The sequence below is a fragment of the Lipotes vexillifer genome, unplaced genomic scaffold (genome assembly GCF_000442215.2).
Source record: "Lipotes vexillifer unplaced genomic scaffold, Lipotes_vexillifer_v1.1 scaffold549, whole genome shotgun sequence".
Taxonomy (NCBI): Eukaryota; Metazoa; Chordata; class Mammalia; order Artiodactyla; family Lipotidae; genus Lipotes; species Lipotes vexillifer.
The window spans coordinates 2,090,801-2,102,358 of record NW_006791400.1 but is presented as its reverse complement, the minus strand read 5'-3'; positions in this window follow the sequence as shown (position 1 = coordinate 2,102,358).

Below are 11,558 nucleotides of genomic sequence, written 5' to 3'. Positions count from 1 at the left end.
CAGGATTAATGGAAATACTTTCGAAGTACTTATTTGAAATAAATTTGCACGAAAACCCAGTGGAATAAACCGGGGTTGGCAGGTGGGGAGAATGGGAGTTGCAGCTAGTGGATCCTCTGTGCTGGCACACATTGTTTCACAAGTTTAAAATGGACAACCGCATGGGAATAGAATTTAAAACATCCCAGTCAGTTGCAAAACTCTTAAATAATCGTTTCTCTGGACATATCCAGATTTCATTTAATTAATATATGTTTTAGGGTTGGCTTCTCTCATACTAGGTAGTTGATAGCTGGGGATGCTCATCGATGGCTGGAAGATCCTAGGCTAAAGTCTGGCTTCATTATGAAAGCTGCAGTGGGTCCCTGGGGTGAGAGGCTGAAGGCTGTGGGCAGGGAAAGAGAAGCATCTCATCTCCATGTCTACCAGCAGACTAGGTTAATAGTCTCTCTACCATTTACCTTAGGGTTCTTTGTCAAATACCAAGCTCAACAATGCCAAAGAAGCTGAATCATTTAGTCATCAAGTACTGTGGATAAAGGAAAGGCATTTGCACTTATCTATAAATTGAAAACATCATCCTCTACTCAGTTGAACTGAATTCTACAGACAAGCAATTCCCCCATAGAAATTTATCTTCAGAGCTTATTTCTCAAGTTATCATTTCTGTGGCATTTCTTAGCAATTGCTCCACTGACCTGATTTGAAATCCCATGAGCCCCCTCGTTCTATGTGATATAAACATTTCACTCTGGAAGAGAGAAGTAAGGACTGCAGCGGGAAAGCTTTAAAGATATTTAAAATCAGGTTGCAGTTTTAAGTACAAAAAACAAACAAAAAATAAAATAAATAAACGCTGAGTTCAGTTTTTTAAAAAAATACCCAGAAAGTGGTATTGGTGCGTATTTGCACACTTCTTTCATCTAACTGTTATGTCACTTGGGTAGAAAGTGATGTGCATTTTGAATTACAAGCCCTATTTTTTTTTTTGCCCCGTATCCTGAACTGTATAAAAAGATGTAAAAAAAGAAAACTTATTTTCCCATGGTATGTTTTCTATTCAAACTGAGTGCTTCCATTCAAATGGCCAACAGAATTTTTTCCAAGGAAAAAAGAAAACACTAAAGGGCACCTCATCGCATGTGACTGCCCCCAGGTGCTGTTTTACGCACGCCTGCAAGAAGCCGGTTTTGGTTAGCACCCAGTTGTCGCCGTGGCTAATTGGCCTACTTGCTCCAGGCTCCCTTCTGCTAACCCACTCCTGCTTATCACCGCTGGGTCCCTGCACAGATTTGGATTGCTGTGACCCCGATGAAAGGAAAAGTTGAGAACAGATATGAGTGAACAGGTTTGTATAAAAGAAGGGCTATGTAGCAGCTGGCTCTGTGTTTGTTCATGGCAACAGGGTCAGGGACCTTATATGGTCTTAATAAATAGAATCAACTGGCTTCATATGTATTTTGGCACTAATCTGTAGCCTATGCCATCATTTCCTGGGGTTTAGTACAATATTAATAAAGAGGGCTATTTCAGGTTAGGCACAAATCAATGCTGTATTATAAAACAGTTGAATTTTTGCTAATAAAAAAATGAAATAGGGTTACTGTTGTTTATGGCATTGTCCTGAATACCTGTGCCACTGGTTTGAATTTTGCTTGATTTTTAAATTCCCTATTTGTTGATGTTTATGACTTAAAAATCATTTCTTTTTCTAGAAGTCTGAAGTTGAATATAGTGCATGCCTGCAGTGAATCCAAGTTTTAGCCCTTAGCTCTGAAAGGCACTGAATTCATTACATTCCGTTGTGCAGCCTCTCGTAATCTGTTGTGACAACAAATTATACTCCACTTTAAATTAAAGCAAATTGCAAGATAATTAGAAGTGTTTTTCTTTCTTTTTTTCCCCTTTCCTTCTCCAGCCTAACTTCCATCAGATAATCGGGAAACAAATAAGACACATTGAAGAACTTACTATTCTTTCCATTTGGAATTATCTTGTGGATAATTCCACAAGATAATTTCATGAAGCTTATTTTCAGAGTATAATGAAATATCTACTCAGATAGATAATAATAATATCCCTTTTTACCAGAATTTTTTTTTTTACATGTGTCCCCGATTGTGACGTTTACTCTTGGTTTGCCTATATTTTGAAGCAGAGTTGGAGTTAAATGAATCATATGAAATAATTTCCTGTTATAGAGTATGATATCAGCAAAAAAAACAAAACACAAAAAAACAAGGAGGTAATTTGTTCCTCTGTATTCAAAATGTCAATTTGTCTTGAGTTTTTATAACTTCAAAATTCAGATTATCAATTTATTTAAGATGCTTAGATTTGTTATTACATGTTCTATGTAACTTGGGCTTAAAAATGAAACTAGTACCAGAGACCATGCTTGAGGAGCAAGCTCTGAAGCCCCATCACCCCAGTGCTGTACACACCCCACTCCCCAGTCTCCTACCTTCCCTTTCAATCCCACCCTCCAGCTCTGCCCACCAGAGCCCGGGCAAGAAAGCAGCCTTTGATGGCTCCTTGGAAGAATACTTAATCAATGGGAGTGAGATTCTGGAAAAAGTCTTCATCCCTTTCTTTAAGATCCATGCTTTAGGGAAGCCCAGTCTTAGTACACAGTGCCTTACAGAGAAGTGGGGACGATTTTCCAGCACTTACGTTGTCCTGGGTACACAAAGCAGATGAACAAATTCACTGCCAGCAGCCAATGTTCAACACCCCAAAGGGATGCTCAGCCTATGCCTTACTTCAGAGGTGAGAAAGGATACTTTGGAGCTTTCAGCTCAGACAGCGGGAAAATCAAAGCTGAAATCAACATCAGCCATGAGGGAGAAGCAATCAGGGCTCCTTCACACACACACAGGAACCCTGGAATTAGTGCTAAAAGAATGGAATCAAGTGTCAAGCCCCTAAATCCCTTTTACTTTGCTCTGGGGATTAAGTGACATAATACCCCTTTCCCCAGGGCTGGGGCAGTAAATATTAACAATTATTATTCCAACATGGCTGAGGCTTTGGAAAACAGTGCACACATGCATGCACACACACATAAAATCTCCAAACACAAGAATAAAACAATTTTGATTGGTGTAATATTTTTCACAATAAAATGTTAAAATCTCTTTATCGAACTTTCACATTCAACAAAAAATATTCCATTAGAATGAAACTCAGTAGTGCTTCAGACTCTTATAAATGGTAATGTGTAATGGCTAAGGCTAATAAGTAGTAGAGAAAAAATAAGTCCATTTGCCCTGCATACAAGAGAGCTTATATCATAGGTGGAGGAGGGAAAGGAAACTCGCAACAATGACCCTCCATATTCTACACTAGACATACCTCACCATATGCCTCAGAATGGTTCAGAACCATTATGTAACAGACAGAAACCTATGATATAGTTGACAGGTGTCTAATAATGGAAATGATATGATACTATAGAGAGCTACCCACACCATGCCAATCATTTAATATTCATAGGACAGCAATTATTTATTACATAGATCTGTCTGCACACTGAGGAGTCTATAAAAGATGTTAAAATGGACAACCAATTTCATTGTGTAAATGGGTCTAAAGCCATAAAATTTATACTTTCCCCATAAAGAAAGTAGTAATTGTGAGTACATGGGCAGAAGAAAAAGAAAAGACTAAAATAAACAATGGTTTGTGCCCCAAATTAAGAAGGTTCAGAGTGTGGCAGAGTAAAGTCCAGAACTACACACTGAAACACATTTTGGAAACTCCTCAAAAGCAAATTAGTGATGAGGATAGCAGAGCACTAAGTTCCTGGAGTTTATTTAATTAACTTGTCTTAATTTAGAATGTATATGCACACCATAAGTTGAAATGCATTCCTGAAATATAAACATATTAAAAGTTCATTGAATTTTTTATTCCTGGCTTCCTGAACCAAAAGACAAGTGTAATTTTACCTGTGATAACAGGGTTAGTGGGGAAAACAAAAACAAAAAACAAAAACAGTTACATCTTCATTCAAAGGCTGTCCCTTTTTCTGCTCTCTTTAGAGACATACATATTTAAGTAATAAGATGGATAAAAATATTTACATAAAAAATGAAGTTATTTTGAAAAGAAGTGGAGGAATACATTTCTACTTTAATTGCCCCTTAACTCATTTTTATTTGTACTCTCATAAGAGGTTTTATTTCTCTTTTAAAATAATTTATTTCAGGAATTTTGTCATTCTATTTTTGACTATTGGGTTATACATTACCACTATATTTTTCTGTGACAGTCATTGTGACAAAAGCACCTTTTTATAGAAAAGAGTCAACATGTTAATATTAACTGTGACACATGGGAAATTATTTTTTATGGGAAATTTGCATGACCAAGGAAGCCTAGAATAAAAAGTAATTTTTCATCCTACATTAACATAAATTGAAATATAATAGTAAATGATGCTATCAAATTATTTTCCTCCTGTTTCTTCTTTCCTCTTTTCATGGCTAGAAATTGTGAAGGAGAATAACTTTAAGTTAATACTTCTGTATTTGGGAAATATTACTGTATGGCATTGTTGTCTAAGTTTAAGCGATTTTATGATACATGATTAGAATTACTATTCAGTGATATCTTGATTTAAAGCTCTTCTTGAAAAAAAAAACTCATAAAAGCAATCATCTCCTGATGATTTGAAATGTAAAGACTTCAGCTCTGGAGTCGAGGTCAAGCTCAGTGCTCTGGATTAGCACATCCATCATTAGGCACCATTAGTCACTGTCTTTAACATGGTGGTCTTGATAAGAAAAGAAAGAGCCTCTCCACATCAGTGGGAAAGATCCACAAGTGGTCTTCACAGGAGAGCAACTACTGTACCTCCAGTTCCTTGAAGACAATTTCATAGTTAGCTTGGAACAGAGGTCAGGCACCCAGTGGTCCAGTGGACTCCATCATCTTTGAATTCAGATTCCTTCAATATAAGGATGCCCCAGAGAGAGGAAACTCTCTCTTAGTTCCATATGCTCCATTATTCCCAACGTTGTTCTAGCTCAGATGTTCTCCTGCTTCGTCTAGACCTCCTGCATCCGAACTCTACATTTCTCTTCATGTGGATCCATAATCACCAATTATATTTTCTTCCAGGAGCTCAGAAATCCATAGGGGACAAAGTCACACGTTTTTCAGGTACTTTAAACTATTATCCTTTCTCATTCTTCATTGAAGGTTTCTCCAAACTCAGATATTGCTAGTAAGGAAGTGGTCACCAGTCTTGATGTTCACACAAGTTCCCAGAATTTAAAGGATGGATGTTGAGCTTTCTTAATCAGGTTTCTCTTCTATGGAAGCACTGGATGGATATGCAGGTCCCATCATTCTATCTCTCCATTTGCCTGGGGGAGTAGGAACTATCCATCTTATGCCATGGGAGCATGCCCACTGCTGGGTAGCTTATGCAGTGAACACAGTGGCTTGATCAAGACTAGAATCCTGCTAGATATCTGAACACAAGGCAACGATGTTTTCCTAAAGTCAGGATAGTGGTCCCAGTATCTACATGGTGCACTGGAATGCCCATCTCATATGGGACATATGTTCCCACAGTGGTGAAACACCGCCTGAATCCATGACTGGGGACCGGCTGAGCAATGTGGTCAATTTGACACGCTTATACAGGACTTTTGCTCCTATTGTTGCGACCCAGTTTGCCATGTTGTTTGCCCTTGGCCCCTGACAGGTGTCCCATGACTGTACCATACATTTGGCTTTTGTTTCTTCCAGGGCGAGTCCTCATGACTTGGCCCATTCTTGCGTCTGAGGTGGACTTCCATGTTCCCTCTGTGGTGGACCCAATGGGCAATTGTGGAAGTCCATTGAACATATGCTTGATCAGCTCAGGAGTTCCATCTATATTCCCTTTCAAATTGTCTCCTTCCCAGTTTGCATGTTGCTGTTTACTTCTAAGAATTTCATTGTTTTAGCTCTCACATTTAGATATTTGATCCATTTTGTGTCAATTTTTTTAACCTCTTTATTGGAGTATAATTGCTTTACAATGATGTGTTCGTTTCTGCTTTATAACAAAGTGACTCAGCTGTACATATACATATATCCCCTTGTGTCACTTTTTGTGTATGCTGTGAACAGTGTTCTGAATTCATTCTTTCACATGCGGATATACATTTATACAAACACAGTATAATGAAATAACTATTCTTATCCCATTGGATAGTCTTGAAATCATTGTTGGAAATCTGTTGACGGTAATGTGAGTAATTTCTGTAGTCTGAATTCTAATCCACTGATCTATAAGTCTATTCAATGCCAGTACCACACCATTTGATTACTTCAGCTTTGTAGGAAGTTTTGAAATCAGGAAGTGTGTGCCTTTCAACTTCATTCTCCTTTTTTAACATTTCTTTTAATTATTTATTGTCCTTTGTATTTTCATATGGGTTTTAAGATTAACTTGTTAATTTCTGCAAAAGGCAGTTAGAATTTTTATAGAGATTGTCATGAATTTATAGAACAATGTGAGGATTTTTGTCATTATTATAATATTGTCTTCTAATATATGAGTAAAGATGCCTTTATACCTATTTAAGTCTTTAATTTCTTTCAGCAAAGTTTTTCAGTTTTCAGTGCACAAGTCTCACAGTTATTTTATTGTTTTGGATGTTAATGTTAGACTCTTCAGAATATTCTATATTTCAGATTATGTCACCTGCAAATAGAGATACTTTTTTTTTTTTTAATTTAATTTGGTTGCACCAGGTCTTAGTTGCAGCAGGTGGGCTCCTTAGTTGTGGCTCCAGGGCTCCTTTAAAGACACTTTTAATTCTTTCTTTTTGATTTGGAAGCTTTTTATTTCTTTCTTTGCTCAATTGTCCTGACTAGGATTTTCTGTATAATATTTAATAAAGGTAGTGCAAAACTGTATTTTCTTTTTCCTAGTTTTAGTGGGAAAGTTTCATTTTGACACCATTAAGTATCATGTTAACTATGAGTTTTTCATAGATACCCTTTATCAAGTTCCTTTCTATTCCTAGTTCTCTCCCTAGTTTATATTCCTAGTTTTGTGTTTGTTTGTTTGTTTGTTTTTTCATGAAAGGGTGTTGGAGTTTTGTCAAAGGAATTTTCTATATAAATTGAGATGATCATGTGTTTTTGTTTTCTTTATTCTGTTAATACAGCATGTTGCATTAATTGATTTTTGGATGTCCAAAAAACCTAGCATTCCTGAGACAAATTCCACTTGATCGTGGTGTGCAATCTTTTTAATATGGCTCCTGGATTTGGCTTACTAGTGTTTTGTTGAGGAATTTTGCATGTATATTAATGATGGAGGTTGGTCTGTAGTTTCCTTTTCTTGTAACACCTTTATCTGTCTTTGATATCATGGTAATATTGGAATGACTTAGAAGGTGCCAACAAAAATCTCTCAGTCTTTGCAGAGGGTCTCTGTGTCTGCATTAAAGCGCACCTTCGGCGCTTAAACAGGCAGCTGACAACTCTGCTTTAGCCTTCACTACGTCCTTGTAGAGAGCTTCAAAGTCAAACAGAGGTGAGAGCTTAGGGTCTTCTCAGGTCTTTACTGAGCACATATATATGCAGCATGGGCATGTATGTGTCTTTCTTGATACTGAAGAATGTGTTGGAGCTTTTCAAAGACATTATTCTCCAAAGCATCTCATTCCACAAACTTTCCTCACAATCTTTTTATTTAATCTATTGTTTTTTTGTTTTTTTTTTTTCCAAACTGTTATCCATTGCCTCAGGCAGAAGTGACTAAAACATGTTTCTGTGTATGTTCTGGACAGATGTTCACAGGTAGCAGCTTTAGCACTGGGTAAATTCTGAGTTAGCTGAGATAAAGGTAAACTTTTTGAGCTAATCTTCTAGAGATAGCCACCAGCAAGCAGTAAACAAACAAACCAATAAATGCAAATAAATATAAATACATAGGATTCTTTGCAAATGAGGTCAGTTCTGCTTCCTCCTGTACTTGTAGTGGAATCCAGGCTGTCATTTTCAAGGCTGCCACTAAGCTGGGGATTGGGACATGGGACTAGGGTAAGTTAAAATGACACATAGCTCTCTGTTCTTGCCAAGATCCAGACACTTTTCTTGAATGAATTCTCCTTGGTTGCTGCAAGCTTTTGAATAGTTTCCAAAATTCTGAAAAAGTCTATTCTTACAGGGTTTTTTTTGTTTGTTTGTTTTTGTTTTTCTCCTAGTTATTTCATTACTTTTTTAGAGAGGTAGATTTTTGGTGTTCTTTATTATTTTTGCTACCTCACAGGAATTTAGTCATCCATTCTTGTATTAACATTCGTGCTTATCACAAATGGAAAGCCATAAGCCAACCAACATAATTTGTGTAATCCATGTGTATACACATAAAGATTTATGAATACTCTTTTCATCAATTTCATTAAGTCATTTTACTCATTTTACTCATATTATGGGTGGAGACCGTCTGCTATATTTAATCTTTTACATTTTCTTTTCTTAAATCAGGCTCTATTAAGTGAACTTCATAACACAACAAAATTAAGTTAATATTTTGTGTAAGTTTTCTTCCACAATAATTCAGAGAAAATCAAGGCATGTTTTTATGAGATTTTAGGACGTATGCATCAAAGTGACAGAGTGGAAAGTTAAGAAATGATCCTCTGCTCCCCAGAGGCTACCTCCAGGTCAGGACCAGATGGCCCTGGTTCTCTCCTTTGTAAGCAATTAGAGTGCTTCTGACTGCAGCTGTGCTACGGCGGGAACTGTTCTGCATGAGGATGTGTGAAATGAAAACCTAAGGAAAGCTTTCCTCAGCAAGTTAGACAGGTCTGATCTCTGACCGGCGAGAAAAACAAAAACACAACGCACACAAAAAAAACCATGGTCTCTGAATCTGCTGGTAATGGCTTGTATGCAAGCATATTGTATGCAACTAAGTGATATATACACAATCAATCCCACAATATTAACTGTCTTAAAATGACTCTACTGTTAAATAAAGCAAAGAACACTTGTTGCTAACTCCCCAAAATGAATATATTAAATTGTGTTGTGACACTTTGAAGAATAGGGTAAAATCTTATAATAATTCTGTTGCCATTTAATATTATTGAATATTTATTGAACAACTAGTATGTGATGGTCATGTTTTTCAAGATCTGGATACTAAGGCTGTCAAATAAATACAGGATGCCCAGTTAAATTTAAATTTTAGGTAACAAGCAAATTTCTAGCATATGTTCTAAATGTTGGGACATAAAGACAATTGTTATTCATCTGAACTTCAACTTTACATAGACTTCTCTAATGTTTATTTGCTAAATTTGCCAAATTTACCGGAGATACAACTGTGAACAAGACATAAATACTATTTGCTTTTATACGCATTACCATGCAGTGAGATGTATAATTAACTAGGCAGGTATACTACCAATAAATTAGTGCAATATGGATGCTGAGAAGTATATTTAACTCCTCTTTAGGGTGGTCCAATATTTCTGTCTGGAAATATTGATGTGGTGTCTAAGCCAAAAATGGAATTATAAATCACAGGAGGGGGTAAGAGGAAGAATTATTCAGTTAGAAGGAAGAGCTTATAAAAGCTCTTAAAAGCAAAAAGGAACCTCACTGAGGAATTATAATTAATTTATATTCCCAGAGCATTGAGCAGCAGGTGGAAATTTGATATATGAATCTTAAAATCCCATGTAAACAAGATAAGTAGGCCTATATAGGCTAAGGTTAAGAGGAAATTGTACAAGAGGGCTTGATGGGATCACACATGGAGAAAGTACACTCTGGCTGCAGTCAGATGAATGGATTTCGGGTGGGAGCAGTCAGGCCTGAAACAGGGAATCATGCTAGCAGTTTATTGCCATGCTTGATGGTAATTTACACCAGAATAATTGGAGTGGAGATGGAGAAAACTACAGTTTTCTGAAAGATCAATGCAAGTTACTGACTGATAAAATATGGGAGAATGAATGAGAGAAATCAGTCAGGAATGACATTTAAGGTTTCGACATTGACACTGAGGACATCAAGGAACATGAAGGTCTCTGAGAGGTTAATTTAGGCAAGTTATCACAGATGTCCATACTGAATATATAACACCGGGGATGATACTCAATCTTTTGTAATAAGCTACAAGGGAAGAGAATCTGAAGAATATATATGACTGACTCGTTGTGCTGTATACCTGAAACTAACACGATATTGTAAATCAACTATACTTAAAAATAATAACAAGAGATATCCAAAGGCAGGAGGCAAGAATATTGCTGTAAATTATATATATATATATATATATATATATATATACTTATATATATATAGAGATGCATATACATACATAGAGATGCATATACATATATGCAACATACACAATTTTATTATATGTTACTGTGTGTATATAAAATGTATATTATGTATATATTATATACATATTATGTATATATTGTGCATATATAGTATATCTATATACTATATCTATATGTACCAAAGAGTATATGTGTGAATCATCAGCTTGCTGATGGTAATTGGAGCATCAGAAGTGGGCCTGCACATCCAGGGAAAAAGAATAGAGAGAGAAGATGAAAGGTCTTAAAGAGTAGAATCCTTAGAAATAACTTAGGAAATATAAGAAATTGGCCAAGGAAGAGGGGGCCAGCATAACAGATACTATAAAAGGTTAGAGGGTTGCATGTTGATGAAAAATCCCAAAGAAGAAAGACTTAATTAAGTAAGAATAATCAATGGTATCAATATAAACGTTTAGATAAAGTAAGGAAGACATTGGTGAATATAGGATCCAGTGAATTACATTTCAAGAAGGATACTGAGAGCCAATATCCACAGTTCAGTAGCTTACTTCACTGATTTATCTTTTACATGGAACGAGAATATAAAATATCTTAAAAATCAGTTTAATTTTATACTTAGTTCAGTATTATTAATTTATTATCATTATAATGATCACTATTTTGCCTACTTCCTCCTCAGTAAGGTGATGTTTTCAACAAACATGAGTGTCATTTTCACATATGAGGTGTAAGTTATGGTTGCAACTTCCAGGTTGAGACTTTATCTGACCAATATTCACAGTGTTTACCAATTTACTATATATTACCCAGGAGATCACTTGTTCTGCTTTGGAAAAATAAAAGTTAATTTTATAGATAAAACATAAATTCATATTTTAAGATTAGAAAAACTATTGTTTATTTCCTTCTTTGGATTGTAAGGCATTGTTTTCCCCTACCTGCTTCTGTAGCTGATGAGCTCACGGACCCATTAAACCAAAGAGCAGAGGTTGTTTCCACAGATTCAGGGTTGCTTAAGCAGCAGGCGGGCAGAGGCAACCTTTCCAGTGTACTGCAGTTGCTGAGAGCAACAGTGAAATGAGAATCATGGAATCATTAAACTTTAGTAGACCTGGAAGGACCCTAGAGAAATCTTAGGCCTCCTTTTCAACTGAGGAAACTGTGGCTTTGAGCAGTTTATTGATTTCTCCAAAGTCCCACAGCTGGTTACCGTCAACATCGGAACTAGAACCTCGCTCTTCC